The sequence below is a fragment of the Microtus pennsylvanicus genome, chromosome 1 (assembly GCF_037038515.1).
Source record: "Microtus pennsylvanicus isolate mMicPen1 chromosome 1, mMicPen1.hap1, whole genome shotgun sequence".
Taxonomy (NCBI): Eukaryota; Metazoa; Chordata; class Mammalia; order Rodentia; family Cricetidae; genus Microtus; species Microtus pennsylvanicus.
This window is the reverse complement of record NC_134579.1, coordinates 190,282,724-190,296,913: the sequence shown is the minus strand read 5'-3', so window position 1 is coordinate 190,296,913 and position 14,190 is coordinate 190,282,724.

Below are 14,190 nucleotides of genomic sequence, written 5' to 3'. Positions count from 1 at the left end.
ATCTTATACAATAAAGGGTTGTCTGGAGGCATTACCATCCCTGACTTCAAACTCTATTACAGAGATACAGTATTGAAAACAGCTTGATATTGGCATAAAAACAGATAAGTCGACCAACGGAATCGAATAGAAGACCCTGACTTTAACCCACAAACCTATGAACACCTGATTTTCGATAAAGGAGCTAAAAGTATACAATGGAAAAAAGAGGAAAATGTTATTCTAAACAGACACATTCAGATACGTGTACATAATTTTTCCTTTTAGTAAACATTTACTTCACTAATTTTAGTCCACATGGACTCACCAAGCTCCTTCTATCACCATTTTCTTGTTGAGTTAAAAAACAAAACAAACAAACAAAGAAGAAAACAGTTCTAGCCTTGTACTGGTGGCGCATGCCTTTAATCCCAGCACTTGGGAGGCAGAGGTGGGCGGATCTCAGTGAGTTGTGGTCAGCCTGGTCTACAAAGTGAGTTCCAGGGCAGCCAGAACTGTTATACAGAGAAACTCTGTCTTGAAAAACAAAACAAAACAAAGCAATCCATGAATCTCATTTAGACTTTCATGTATTCCTATTTCATGAGCATATGTTTCTATGTGTGTAGGTGTTCATGTGTACAAGCGTGTGGAGGAAGGCAAGAGGATGAGTTCTGCCATCTTTTATAGGTTCCTTCACAGCCTGGATCTCACTGGTTTGCCTAGACTAGCTGTCTATCAAGTCCCACAGATCCTCCCATCGCTCTCCTCCCTCTAGCTACTTGAAATTTTATAAGTTCTCCTGGACATTTAGCCCAAAGAGTATATACAAAGCATAGTACTGGAAACATGCTTTTTCTGATTTCATTTATAATTTAATAATAATAAAGAAAGAATTGATTCCTAAGTGGCTCTTAGCTTAAAGGAATAGTCTCTCTCCCCTCTCTCTCTCTCTCTCTCTCTCTCTCTCTCTCTCTCTCTCTCTCTCTCTTATTTTTCCCTCATATGCTCAGCTATAGCATTTGGCCGACAGTTATGCCTTGCATGTCATTTGTGAATGCTTTCAAATAAAAAATGTGCAGAGTTGCATTTATGTTTTTGGCTTCAGACGAAGGATGAAAGCTGTTGCTTTGCTTATTCTAAGCCAGCTCTGTAAAGAATGGTAAAGCTACTAAATTTAAACAAGTTGAGGCTCTCCAACAAGGCTGGGCTGTGTTACTCCATCTGCTCTTCCTTCACATTAAGAAGGATTATTTCCAATAGTTTGTAATTCTCCCAGTGTGGACATCCAGCGTGTCAGTAACACAGCGGGGCCCGAAAAGGGTCTCCGAAGGGAAGACAACACAAAGAGTAAAGAATAATCCTGAAAAACACTTTTATTTCAGCAACTGATACTTTATTACATTTACTTATTGTGTGTGTGTGTGTGTGTGTGTGTGTATGTGTGTATGTGTTAACCCCTTTCCAGAGAAACGTCCATGCAATGGAACGATCTGAATATTTGTCAAGGCTCATCAAACCTCTAGGTTCATGGGTCATGAATTAGAAAACCAAGAGAAAAATTGGCATTATATTTAATAGGTATATGTATAAACATAAGAATATATAAGTACCTATATATTGTAAGAAATATATATATATATATGATTGTTTAAAATTTTCCTTTAAGAGCTACCTAAGCTTCTAGAACCTTGTAAATCTTGCTTTGCTTTTATTTAAGAGTTTGCCTATTTACGAAGAATGCCACAATACACAGGTCCTATACCTCAGAACACAGTAGATACATTGTGTTTTACAAATGAATATTTTAATGGAACAAAAGAGTATGTTTAAAACAAATGATCAACCTAAAGATCATTTATGAAATTGCAACTGAGACCCCTTTACCCTTGTGCTTCTCGAGCTTTTTACATGAAATATTCACAATTTCAACCAATTTCTGGGTAAGTCTACAAGAAGCAGACACTGAGCCCATTATATCTTTAGTAGTATCCAGTTCAAAATGTTTCTAAATTTTCTTTTTCATTTTTTTGAGACAGTCTCATTATGTAGCCCCGAGTGGTCTAGCAGTCACTCTTTAGCCCAGACTGGCCTGGAACTCACAGAGATCTACCTGCTTCTGCTTCCTGAGTGCTGGCATTAGAGGACTGTGTTCCCACATGGGGCTAGTTTTCATTTTGACTTCTTTTTTGAACCTATAAGAAATTTAGAAGTTTGTACCGTAGAGTCTCTTCTGTAATAATTTATGTGTATTTGAGGCTTTGCATTTTCTGTTTGCCATTGGGTTTCATTTTAATATTATTTGTAGTTTAAAAAAAGTGAATATGATTTCAGTCCTCTAGAACTGGTTGCAACTTGGATCTTGCATGACTTTCTTTGATTAATGTTTTAGGTGTACTTGAAAAGACTACAATTAGCTGGACATATCATGTAGGTCACGTTGATTGACATCCTCACTAATTCTGACAGTTTCTGAGATTAAAGTTTTGAGATTGCCCAGATAAACATGCTGTGGGTTGAACTGTGTCCTTTCACACCCTGTGTCTTCCTGAGACTTGTGGATGTGACCTTTGAGAAAGTCTTTATCAGAGTAATCATTCTGGATTCAGGTGGCCTTAAAGTACCAGGAGAAACTGGACCCAAACACAGAGGAAGGTGGACACACTGCGACAGAGGCAGTGATTGCTCAGGGAACCATAAGCCAAGGCATGAGGGCTGTGGGCATCTATCAATGTGAAAGGGAATAGGGAAGGACCCTTTCCCTGGTGCCAACTCTTCGGATTCATACTTCTACCCTCCAGAAGTTCACTGCAACACATATCTGACATATGGGCAAAGAAGAGTTAGCACATAACTTTTTTGTTGTTGTTGTTTTTTGATAGGTTTATTTGGAGAGTGCAGAACTTTTTTTTTTTATTATTTAAAAATTTAACTTTACACTGGAAGTCATGAAGAAACAAGGAATTGCCAGAAAAAAGTTATTTAGTGACAGGAAATTGCTTTGGAAGACATATGTGTGTGGGGGGTAGGTCAGGAAATGAATGATTCTTCCTTTTCTTTCAAATGTTTATTTTTATCCTGTTTTTTAAAAGCTTTCCACAGGTACACAGTGTACATCCAACATGTTCCCCTCATACTCTCTACCCTCGTTTTTTTGCTCCCATGGTCCTGTTAGTGCCTTTGTCTCATAGACAGTTTCGCTTCTACTTTTATACTATATGTATATGAGCACACAAGTATACAACACATATACAGGTTCATATGAGCCTATTTATCTATGGAAACTCTAGGCATCACGACTCCCAGCATGGCGGCAAACATTTGTCCCTTGTACGATCAACTGTAAATCATAATCAAATAAAAGAACACAAAGGTGGAAACGCTCCATCCAGTCTCGACCCAAATCACTTATCAGTCATCGATTATCGCTGGGCTAAGTGCTGGCTGGGTGTTCTGTAGTCTGAGGATGTCAAGTTTCAGAATCCAGCAGGCCTCGCCTCCAGGTGTTGTCTGCACAGCCGCAGTGAAAGGGCTGTGCATGAGACCCTGTAACGCTGGCCAGACAGACCCCTGGAGTGCACAGGTGTGATGCTTCGGAAGCACGCAGTTATGCAGCCCTTTTGGCTGAGTTTCCCCTCTCTGCTCCTGGCTTCTTAACAGATCCCAGCAGGCTAAGGAGGAAGTCAGTCCCAGTCTAGTAACAGGAAAGGCATCCTTCTGTCTTTGGCCAGTTGACAAAGGAAAGGACCAGAGAGATAGAGGGTGAGGGCTTAGGGCTCCCTGTATCCCCACCTAGGACAGGGTACCCGGGGCAAACAAGGAAAAAATTAATAACGGAATTAGCGAGTCTAGCATGGAGCTAGCTGTTTTGGTTTCACGTCACCTTTGTTCTGTTTGAAAGATGCTAACTTCCTGATCAGATGTCCCCATTCAGGGATCTAAGGAGCTTGGAGAAGAGGGCAGCTAAGGGTAGGGTTTTTGTGGGGAGCGCCTGGCATCTCCTGGCTAAGCACCAAGAGGAGCAGCTCATACCCAGGCCAGACTTTAGTAAAAGTTGAGACCATATGCAAGGACGAGGGGCCATAGCCAGGAGAAGGGTTTGGGTGCACAGACCGCCCCCTCCCTCCACCCCGTGCCCACCCCCACTACCGCGTTCTGAACAATGTAAGACCTAGCAAAGAACTTACATTGAGACCCATTGGAAACCGCGCCCTCTGGAGGAGAAGAGGAGAGGCGGCAAGAGGGAAAAAAAAAGCGGCCAATTCAAGAGGGCTGTAAGGAGGAACTGATTTTTAAGAGAATGGATATCTTGCCATCTCTGCACCACATCCGGCGACTACTCTATAGGGTAAAGGTGGTTTTGGGAAAATAGAGAATATAGATCTCTTGGAGGAGTTCCTTAGGTTGCATTTTCCTTGCGACTGTTGTCAAATCAGTGAGGACATATTTCTTATTTCAGGTTTCCAGTAGTCTGGACAGGTGTGGTCAACCCTCTGCTTGCAACAAAATAGAACTGGTTTAGGAATAAGTTATCGCTGTAGTTAAGATCTCTAAATGTGCCTGTCCTAAAAATATAGAGATGAATATCTTATGTGATACACATCTCGATGTCTTTGTGATTTGTATGTTATTATTCTAACCACATACCTTTGTTGAATAAAGATCAAAATATCATCTTTACCTCTCTCCAAAAGATTTATTTTTATAATTTTAAATGGCAGGTACGTGAGCACATCTGTAGGTATGCAGACGTGGATGTACAGAGGCCAGAGGTGTCGTATCCCTTTGGCAGTTGTGAGGTGTTCAATGTGGGTGTTGAGATGTGAATTCAGCCCCCCCCCCCCGCCATGAGAGCAGAATGTGCTCCTAATCACTGAGTGGTCTTTCCAGCCCCGATGGCTCCCTTGGAAATAAAGTTGAGTGTACCTGTCTCCTGGAGCCGGAGGCTGTGTGAACAAGGGGCATGGCAGAGCAGCACTCGCTCTGGAGAGTCAACAGGATGAGATAAGATTTCAGGGTACAGTTTAGCAGGACATCAGGTGAGGAGGCAAGGGAGGATAAAGTAGACAGTAGGTAATCGGGAGGCCTAAGGAGCTGCTGTAACTCCATTGTCTGTCATTTTTGTGCCATTTGACAAACAGAATTATACACAGAGCTTAGTCTTATTTTTGAAATTGTATATGAAAGTTTGTCAGTAGTTTTGGTTTGTGTACTCTGAGAGTACTCCCTGGCTCTGGGAATAATAATACATCTTCTCTTCTCTTTTTGAGATTTTTTCTTAAAGCAAAAAGGAGACAAGGATAACTTCCCACTTGACTTTAGAGGACATCACTGCTTTTTATTAGGTAAGTTGAGAGTGCAAACATTAAATATTGTCAGTCCTCCAAGAAAGGAATGAGCCAAGACCCACTGGTTAAGAGAGAAGCTACAGGCATAATCAATTAATCCCCCCTTTCTTCTTGGGAGGTGGCTGCTAAAGTCAACTTAGGATACTTGATTTTCCAAGCATCTCTGCTTGCAGGACCATGCAATTGTGCATGTGCATGCGTGCATGTGTGTGCATACACATGCTAGTGTGTGTATATGTATACATGCTAGTGTGTGTGTATGATGCATGCTAATGCTAGTGTACGAGTATGTATGTATGTGAGTGTATGTGTGTGTATGTGTGTGTGTCTGTATGTGTGTGGGTCTGTATGTATGTGTTATGCAAAAGAGATGAAGACAGAGTAAGGTAGCCCAGGTCTAAGAGGAAAACAATGAAGCTTGAATTGTGTGACATTTGAGCAATGAAGCAAAGCTGTCAGAAACTCAAACCGCCCTCCAGGACTCTTGCCTGCGGCTGGAGGTGGGGAATCACTTTTACTGGAAATGAACAAATTCCAGATTTGGACTGTGACCTACCAGCTGGTGAGTCCTACTTCGTTCTTTCAAGAGACTGAAAATAGAGCAATCTTCAGAGTCAAGATGAAGTTGTTCTGGTGGATGTTGTTGTTGTTTATTTAAAAAAGAAGTTAGACAGCAACGGAGGGAGGGTGGCTTTGCACCACTGCCTGATAATAATTACCTGTTCTGTATCATTGCCTATCACAATATCTTTTTTTTAACATTTAAAATCTTTTCATTTTCTGGGTATGGGAACTTTTCCCTGTGTGTGTGTCTTTGTACCTGGAGATCCTCTGGAACTGGAGCTGGAGACAGTTGTGAGCCACCATGTGGTGCTGGGTCCTCTGAGAGAGTATCAAGAGCTCTTAACCAATGAATGATCATCCCAGGTCCCCATCTCACTGAATATGCCTGTAATTTACTGCATATCATCGTTGGGGCCGGCACTCTGCTGTTGCTAGGCAATGCTTATTATTCTTTGGAGAATAGCTCTGCTCTTTCTTTAAGTCAACAAACAACACCAGTTCTTATTTTTATACTCAACAGGGCCCAGCAACATATGGAGACTTGCCTCAATGAGTTTTCTAAATAATAATAATAATAATAATAATAATAATAATAATGATAATAATGAGCATTCAGGGCTGGTGTTTCATTAACTGTAATTCCATGCTTGGGATTGTGAGGTCACTAATTTGCCCAAGATGGACTTGAACTTATTCTGCAACCCATGCAGAATTTGGACTTGTGATCCTCCTAACCCTAAACAAAAAAACAAAAAACAAAAATGGAGATGTAGTTCAGCTCACTTGCTAGCATATGTGAGACCCTAAATTCAACCCTCAGATATAGTTGGAAATTTCTTTGGGTTGCCAACCAGCTTCTCATATAATGACACGAAGACTTGTTATTAGTTATGAATGCCTGGTCTTAGCTTAGGCTTGTTCCACTATCTTTATGAACTTAATTTAACCTGTTTCTATTTATCTACGCTTTGCTTCGGGCCTTTTTACCTTTCATTCATTGTGTATGTTCTACTTTTCTGCTTCCTTCATTTCTGTCTGTCTGGCCTATGGTGTCTCCCTGGCATTTTTTTTTCTTTCTTCCCCAATCCTAAATTTAACCTCCTCCTGCTTTCTCTGCCTAGAAGTCCCACCTATACCTCCTCCCTTACTATTGGTCATTCAGCTTTTTATTAGACCAATCAGATGTCTTAGGCAGGCCAGGTAAAAGAGCAACTCATCTTTGTATAGTTAAACAAATATTCCACAACCATCAATATCATATCTCCCTATACACAAGTCATGTGTTCACATGTAGGGGTGTGCGTACATAAAATAAATCCTCTCTTCAACCAAAGGACACATGGCATTTTCATGCCACAGAGATCTTCACAGAGCTGAGCTCAACCAACATTTTCTCAACCCTGAGACTCCTGGGAGTAATTTGTGAACTCTTATTGCCAGACTCTTTTCAGATGCGCTCCCTATGCTGTTCAGTGCATCATGCACTGCACACTGGCTCACATGGTCTCACGGATTTCCCCAGCCTGACAAGGTCAGCATGTTTTGGATGTGCCCGTGAACCAGGCACTAAGATGAGCACCTGGACACTCACTGCTTCTCTTTGGAACTTAAAAATGGGAACTATTAGCAGTTCTGCCTTAAAGGTGGGGGTGGGGGGTTGAAGAGACTAAGGCTTAGATTAATTCGATGAAATTAATGAACTGCTGGGCAGTGGTAGCAGTGGGATTCGAGCTGGTATGCCAGTCTTGATTAGTTTTCATTGTTGTGCTGATTATGTAGCTAGGTTCGGCTTTGAGCCCACGTCTACCTTGCCTCCATCTTCCAAGTGCTGGATTCACAGGTTGTGTGTGTGTGTGCTTATGATTTCACTTTTGGCTAAGTCACTCCATTGTCATTCCTATTTTATACAGGAGTTAGCGGAGGTTTCTCTGAGGCAGATGCAATCCCATTATTCTTATAATCAATACTAGCTAGTGGTTTCCCATTCCAGTCAAAGTACAAGCTGTTTTCCAGTCCTTCTGTGCTGTGTCTCTCTGCTCCTCTATTATTGCCTTCAACCCCCCCCCCCCCCCCACCGCTGTCCACCATTCATAGCTACACTTGTTGGTCCCCCAGGGCTCCCTGCAAGGCATTCCCACCTCAAGCCTCTTATACTGCTGCTTCTGCTGTTGGAAATGTTTTTCCTCAGCAGGCCCCATGGTTCACATTCCTATCTCCTCATATCTGGCCAAGCATCTTATCAGGCGCCTCCTGATTGTTTTATGTTGGGTTCCCATCCTCCTTCCTACCCTCAAGTCCCTGACACCCACGGCACCCCTTTTCCTTTCCTCATCCTTGATATTGTTTATCGACTGTCAATATTTTTAAATTGATGTGTTAATTAGCAGCTGTTCCCTTTAAAATATAAGTTTCCTCGGGGGCAGCTATTTTCTATATAGTTATTTATTTAAATGATAGCACTGGCATTTATGACAGAACAGAGCAGATTAACGGGATCTTGGTGAGGCTTCGAACGAGTGACAGAGGCTTAAGAAACTCATGTAAGGTCCATTAGTGATAGGTAAAATGAACATAGTGACAGACCCAGCGCTGAGCTCAACCACACATCAAATGCACACGCTGTCTTCCTAGGCTCCCAGCACAATCCTGGGGTCTTCAGCCCTAACAGGCCCAGTGAAAGGGGATAAACAAACCAAACAGGAAAAAGGCAGCATTTGTTACTGTCTCTTAAAGTGGGTTACTTTAAAGTGAGATCACATCAGAGGCCAGGTCAGGGAAAGGGGACACTGGTCTTTACCAGAAAGGGAGTTGACAAGTGATGAAATCAGGAATGTGCTGATGTCTCAGGGCTTCGTGAAGGGGCAGAGTGTGGGAAGGTCCTGGGTGAAGCTGGTGTTGGGTTAATTAATTAGGGTGGGATGCCTGCACTCTAAGGGGAGGAAGGAACCGAAGCATTGATTGGAGTGGACTGCAGTCTCAAGTAGCGGTTACAAAGGAGCCTAGAGGCAGAGGAAGGATGGGAGAAGTGTTGGGTACAGCTCCATTTGGCCAATGGCCAAAGAAACATGTCAGATATTAGTGAAAACAGGCCACAGCTGCTGCACTTTCCAAGCTAAATGGCAGCCCTTCACTTAGCCCTTGCTCTGCTCCCCCCTTCCTGGAGCAGTTATTTTCTTCCTCAGGCAGCCAGTCATACATAATTCAGTTCTCACTTGAGGGTGTACAGGAAGGCGAGCGCTCAGGCCTCGCTGCTAATGGAAAAGAGTTCATAGCCCTAATGAGGACTCAATTTCTCCCGAAACAGAATTTCAACGTCGGTGTCCTGAAGTCCAAACCCTTTTGTTCCCAGCATAGTGTTCAAAGTTGTGGTTGATTTTCTTTAATCTCATGTTATCTCTAGAACTCCTAGAAAGTATAAAGGTTTTTCCTTCCCTTCTTTGAATTTTTTTTGCATATTTGGTGTATGTATTTCTCATTCCAAGGAAAGGGATCCCAAGTAAAATATATTTATGTGTGCATTTGTATGTGTATATATCTACATATATGTTCTTATACAATATATATGCCTATGTTACATTGGAGAGTTTAAACATAAAACAAAAAGAATGATAAGCAATGCATCTTGTTACTGAGTAGCAAAGCTTGGCTGAGATGATTTTCCCTTTCCCCTGACCCTGTATCTTGAATGCACAAAGCTTAGGCAGAGGTTAGGTGGGTACACCAGGATGACCAGATCTGGGTCCAGGTCAGTTTCTGCCACTCTCTAGCTGGGTGGTGATTCTCCAGCTATTGACTATTTATGTTCTTTAATGCTGCTAGTCTGTAAAATGGGCCCCCCAAAATGATTTTTAACCAAGGAGACTTTTGTGAATTTTAATTGACTCTGTGTGTGTATATACATATAAGAGTGTGTTGCATATTTAGTATAGTGATAAATGCTAGGCAGTATACTATTATTTAAGGCTCTATAAATTCTTGGACATTTTTTTCTGTGGTTTTGTCATCTGGGAGCCTTGTGTTGGTTGCTTGTTGTATTTTGAGGCTCAAGGGCAGAGAAAGGTGGCCTTTAATCTCTCTTACATAACACTTAGGAAAGAGCCTGGACACAGGTACTTTTCCCCATCATTTTGAGGGAAAGAAAAATAGACATTATACATACATACACCAACACACACACACACACACACACACACACACACACACACAGAGTGAGAGTGAAAGAGAGAGAGAGAGAGAGAGAGAGAGAGAGAGAGAGAGAGAGAGCGAGAGCGCTAATGTTTCTTGTTTTTGATGAAAGGTGTAAATATTTTATTTAGGAACTGAAAGTCAAAATAAGTGTGAGTTCAAATGACATTAATTTCCCTCATTATTACCCATTTTTGACAGCATACAAGTACTGCATGCAGTTTCTATTTTCTCATTTATATGCTGAGGTGGAGTGAGTTCCATAAATTTCAATCCCAGCCTCATGAGGGCATCAGGAAGTGTGGGTAAAGACGGAAACACATTGAAATGGAACTATGTTCTATACAAGTTGCTAATGAATAAAATTACTTACAGTTATGTTTAGGGGACTTTACTTGTTGAACCATTTATTCTGTTGGCACTTGACTTGCAGTTAAATGTTTAAAATTCACCCTTAAAATAATGGCAGATGCTCTCAAGGGAGCTTGATCTGGAAAGCTGAACAAGATTAAGCCTAGACTTCAAATGAAAGTAACGGTTGCTACAAGAGATCGGATTATCGTGCCGTGGTGGTGGTGCAGGTGGTAGAGTTATAGTATTAGTACAAATAGATGACCAGAGGGTATTACACAGAGACGGGTTAATCCCCACGGACGTGTGGGCTGTGGGTGGTCTTGAAAGATAAATAGTGGGAACGCAGTTTTAATGTAGGGAGCAGCTGGCTAATAATACCCTGCAGAGAACACTCTGAATTTCGAACAGGCTCTCGAATGGTAGTGATTGGAATGATATGTGGCTAAATAAAGAATAAAGCCCCCAAGGCAATGAAAATGGTTTGGAGATAGTTTATACCATAAACTTTCTCTGAGGTATGATTGGACAGACATGGTGATGGGTGGCTGAGAGATTTAGGGAGCTAGGAACAGGAGATGGTGTGACTTGAGTTTGTGATGCTGAGATGAGGAAGAGAGCCCGGGATGACTCCTGCTTTAAGCTTTGTATTTGTTAGTTAAGAGCTGATGGAGATATTTTGGGTTTGAATTTTTGTCATCATGTAGTGAGACCCCCCCTTTGCTGCACCAAGTGCTGGGGCCATGTGCTCAGAACATCCTGGTTTATGTTTGTCCTGTGCTGTGCCGCCCCTGGTCTCTGTGCTTTACTTTCCCCTCTCCCATGGAATGTTACATCCCTGCTCCAGAGTGTGTGCTTTTTTACCTCTGGTGACAAGAACCAGAACTGGCCAGTGTCAACTAAATACCTCCGTCTATAATTTGCATAGGATGCACATCTAGGTAATGTAGCATATCCTTCTGGGTACAACATTCTAAGTGACCATTCTGACCCTTGCAAATGTCCAGATCTTTAAATGGGCAAAAGAATTAGCAAAGGGAAGTAAACAGCCCATTTGAACACATCCGGAAATGTTTCTCGGCTCAGAGATGCATTCCAAGGCCTGACAGTTAGAGACTAAAATATTAACTGAACAGTTGGAAATACAACTAAATAAAGACAAGACTTTAAAATCACCAGAGACTCTGTATGCTGTGAACCACTTGCCAGGGTTCAGTGCTTCCTTTGCTCTAGCTCTTAATACTGTTTCTTTAATAGTCTGCTTGGAAGATGAATGAAGATCATGTGTTAGTGGATACTCCAGAATGTGGGCATGCTCAAACTCTTCCTCCTCAACCCAAGGCTTCAATTCACATTATTAGAAGATGGGTTGGTTTTTTATATTTAAAATTACTATTGAATTTATGCCACATGATTTACATGCATTTCAAGAGTTTTGTTTCTTAGAATAGTTGAAGGTGAAATTCTTTTGGTTTGCTATAGATGTCAGTGTGACAGTGTTTTAAAGTCAATGTAATTGTCGCTTCAGTGGACAGCTACGTGGTTTGAGGAATTAAGAGATCATTGACTGTTTCACAATTTCTACTGTTTACTTTTGGTTCTGTTCTGATTTGGTTGTATATTTTTAAAGGATGAAAATAGAAATATAATCAATATTTCTCTTTCAATGTGACTAAGTGCAAGAGTTGAGTGAAGAAAATTTTAAATGGCTGTTTTCCACAGATTGGAACAACTTGTTTAACAATATGTGCATTTGGAATTGTGCATGTCAATTCTTCGACCTACTGTACATAATTGAAAAACTAAATTGCAGTTTTAGGAACCTCCATATTTCAATGTTAGGATGGCTTCATTGGTGTGAGAGAAATGTATAATATAGTCATGTGACTGTATGCTTTCTTTTTTTATTTTAAAATTTTTATTTATTTTACACACCACTCACAGATTCTCCTCCCTCCTCTGCTCCCCTGCCACCTGTCATCCCCTCCCCTACCTACTCCTCAAAAAGGAGAAGGCCTCCAATGGGGAGTCAACAAAGCCTGGCACATTAAGTTGAGGGGTAACCAAGACCCTCCCCCACTGCATCAAGACTGAGCAAGGCATCCCACCATAGTGAATGGGCTCCAAAAAGCAGTTGAAAGTCTATTTATTTAAAATCACAGACACTTTAGATATCTAAAATGCTGTGTGTGTATGTGTGTGTGTGTGTTTGTGTGTGTTTGTATGTGTGTGTGTGTGTCTGTGTGTGTTTGTATGTATGTGTTTGTATGCGTGTGTGTGTAGGATTCTAATTGAGCAACATGAGCTCACATTTTAAAGGTTTCTCTCTGGCATTTTCAATCATCTTTATTGCATTTTTACATTAGATCTGAAAATTTAAAATTGGCTAGGAAAAAAGTTACATTTAATACATTGTGAAGGATTTAAGATTTTAAAAATAATTTTATCATTTGAGGGGTTTATTTAAAGATAAATTTATGAAGTATTTCAGGCCTGCCTGATATGACTGTGGCTGAGTTCCTTCTGGTTTTGAATTATTTAATTTGGAATTAGAAATGCTAGTACCAAACTGGATAGCAGTAAAGCAGTTACGTCATTTTGGTTAAATGTATCATACTTTTCTCAAATTACCATTTCACTTTTTGTGGAAGCTACCACCCAGAATCAACCCTAAATGACTGTTGGTGGTTGGTTTTTTTTTTTCCTCTGAGGCTGTCCTTGTGTGGTCACTCTGAAGGTATGGATGGAGTTCCAGAATGAGCTTCCTGCCCATGGCCTTTAGTTTTCTTTTCTTTACCCTGCTGAAGCTGCCGTCTTTCCTCTTGGACTCAAACATTACACAATTAAAGCGTTAATGACCTGATTGCCTTGGGAACTTTTACTTTCCAGTGTACATCTGTCTACACTGCCAAGCAAAAGAAAGGCTAGGATAAAGCCATGGGTGCCTCTTTGTAACAGAAGCTTTGCGAAACATTCCATAAATCCTACACTGAATAATCTGCTTGCCTTTTGGTATTGTATTTCCGTCATAATCCCATAGTGCATTTTATGCACACAGTGTGAGGCCTCCCGGGAGTGTTTACTGCCCAGGCTGAGTTATCCTCCGGGGCCATGGTTCTCAATGGAGTGATAAGCCTGGTCCAGTCCCCTTCCTCTCCCAGAGCATCTGATAATGTCTGGGACACTTCTTCTTGTCACAGCAGGCGAGAAGCCACTTAGTGAACACAGGACAGGGATGCTGCTCATCATCTCTGTCTTCAAGTGCAGCCTCCCACAGCCATGTTTACTCAGCCCCGAGGCAAATGGTGCTGAGGTGGAGGAAGCCTCCTTTGAGGTCCTGTCAGCCTAGCATGTAGATAATCAGTCTGGACAAAAAGCTGTCTCCTTTTAATCTGGAGTCAAACCTGTAGTGAATTGTTATTTTAATACCAAGTGTGGCACAGAAATTTGTGAAATGGCGTGCTATTTTTCCCCCTTTGGTAGACAAAAGAAAATAAACACACTTTCAAATTTGGATTTAAGTTCGGCCTTAATATTATTAATTTGTAACTGGAATATTTAATGATATGAGTGTTGCTTTCCTTACTCATTGTTTTTATTTTCTCTGATTTGAAACAAATAATTTAGCAATAGCATTGATTTATGTGATTGCTTGATATTTGCTACTTTCCCCCCACATCTTTAAACTATGCCTATACTCTCGTTCCTTAAAGCCTTTCATGTTCATTGCTACTCACTGATGTCTGTATCAAACAAATGTTTA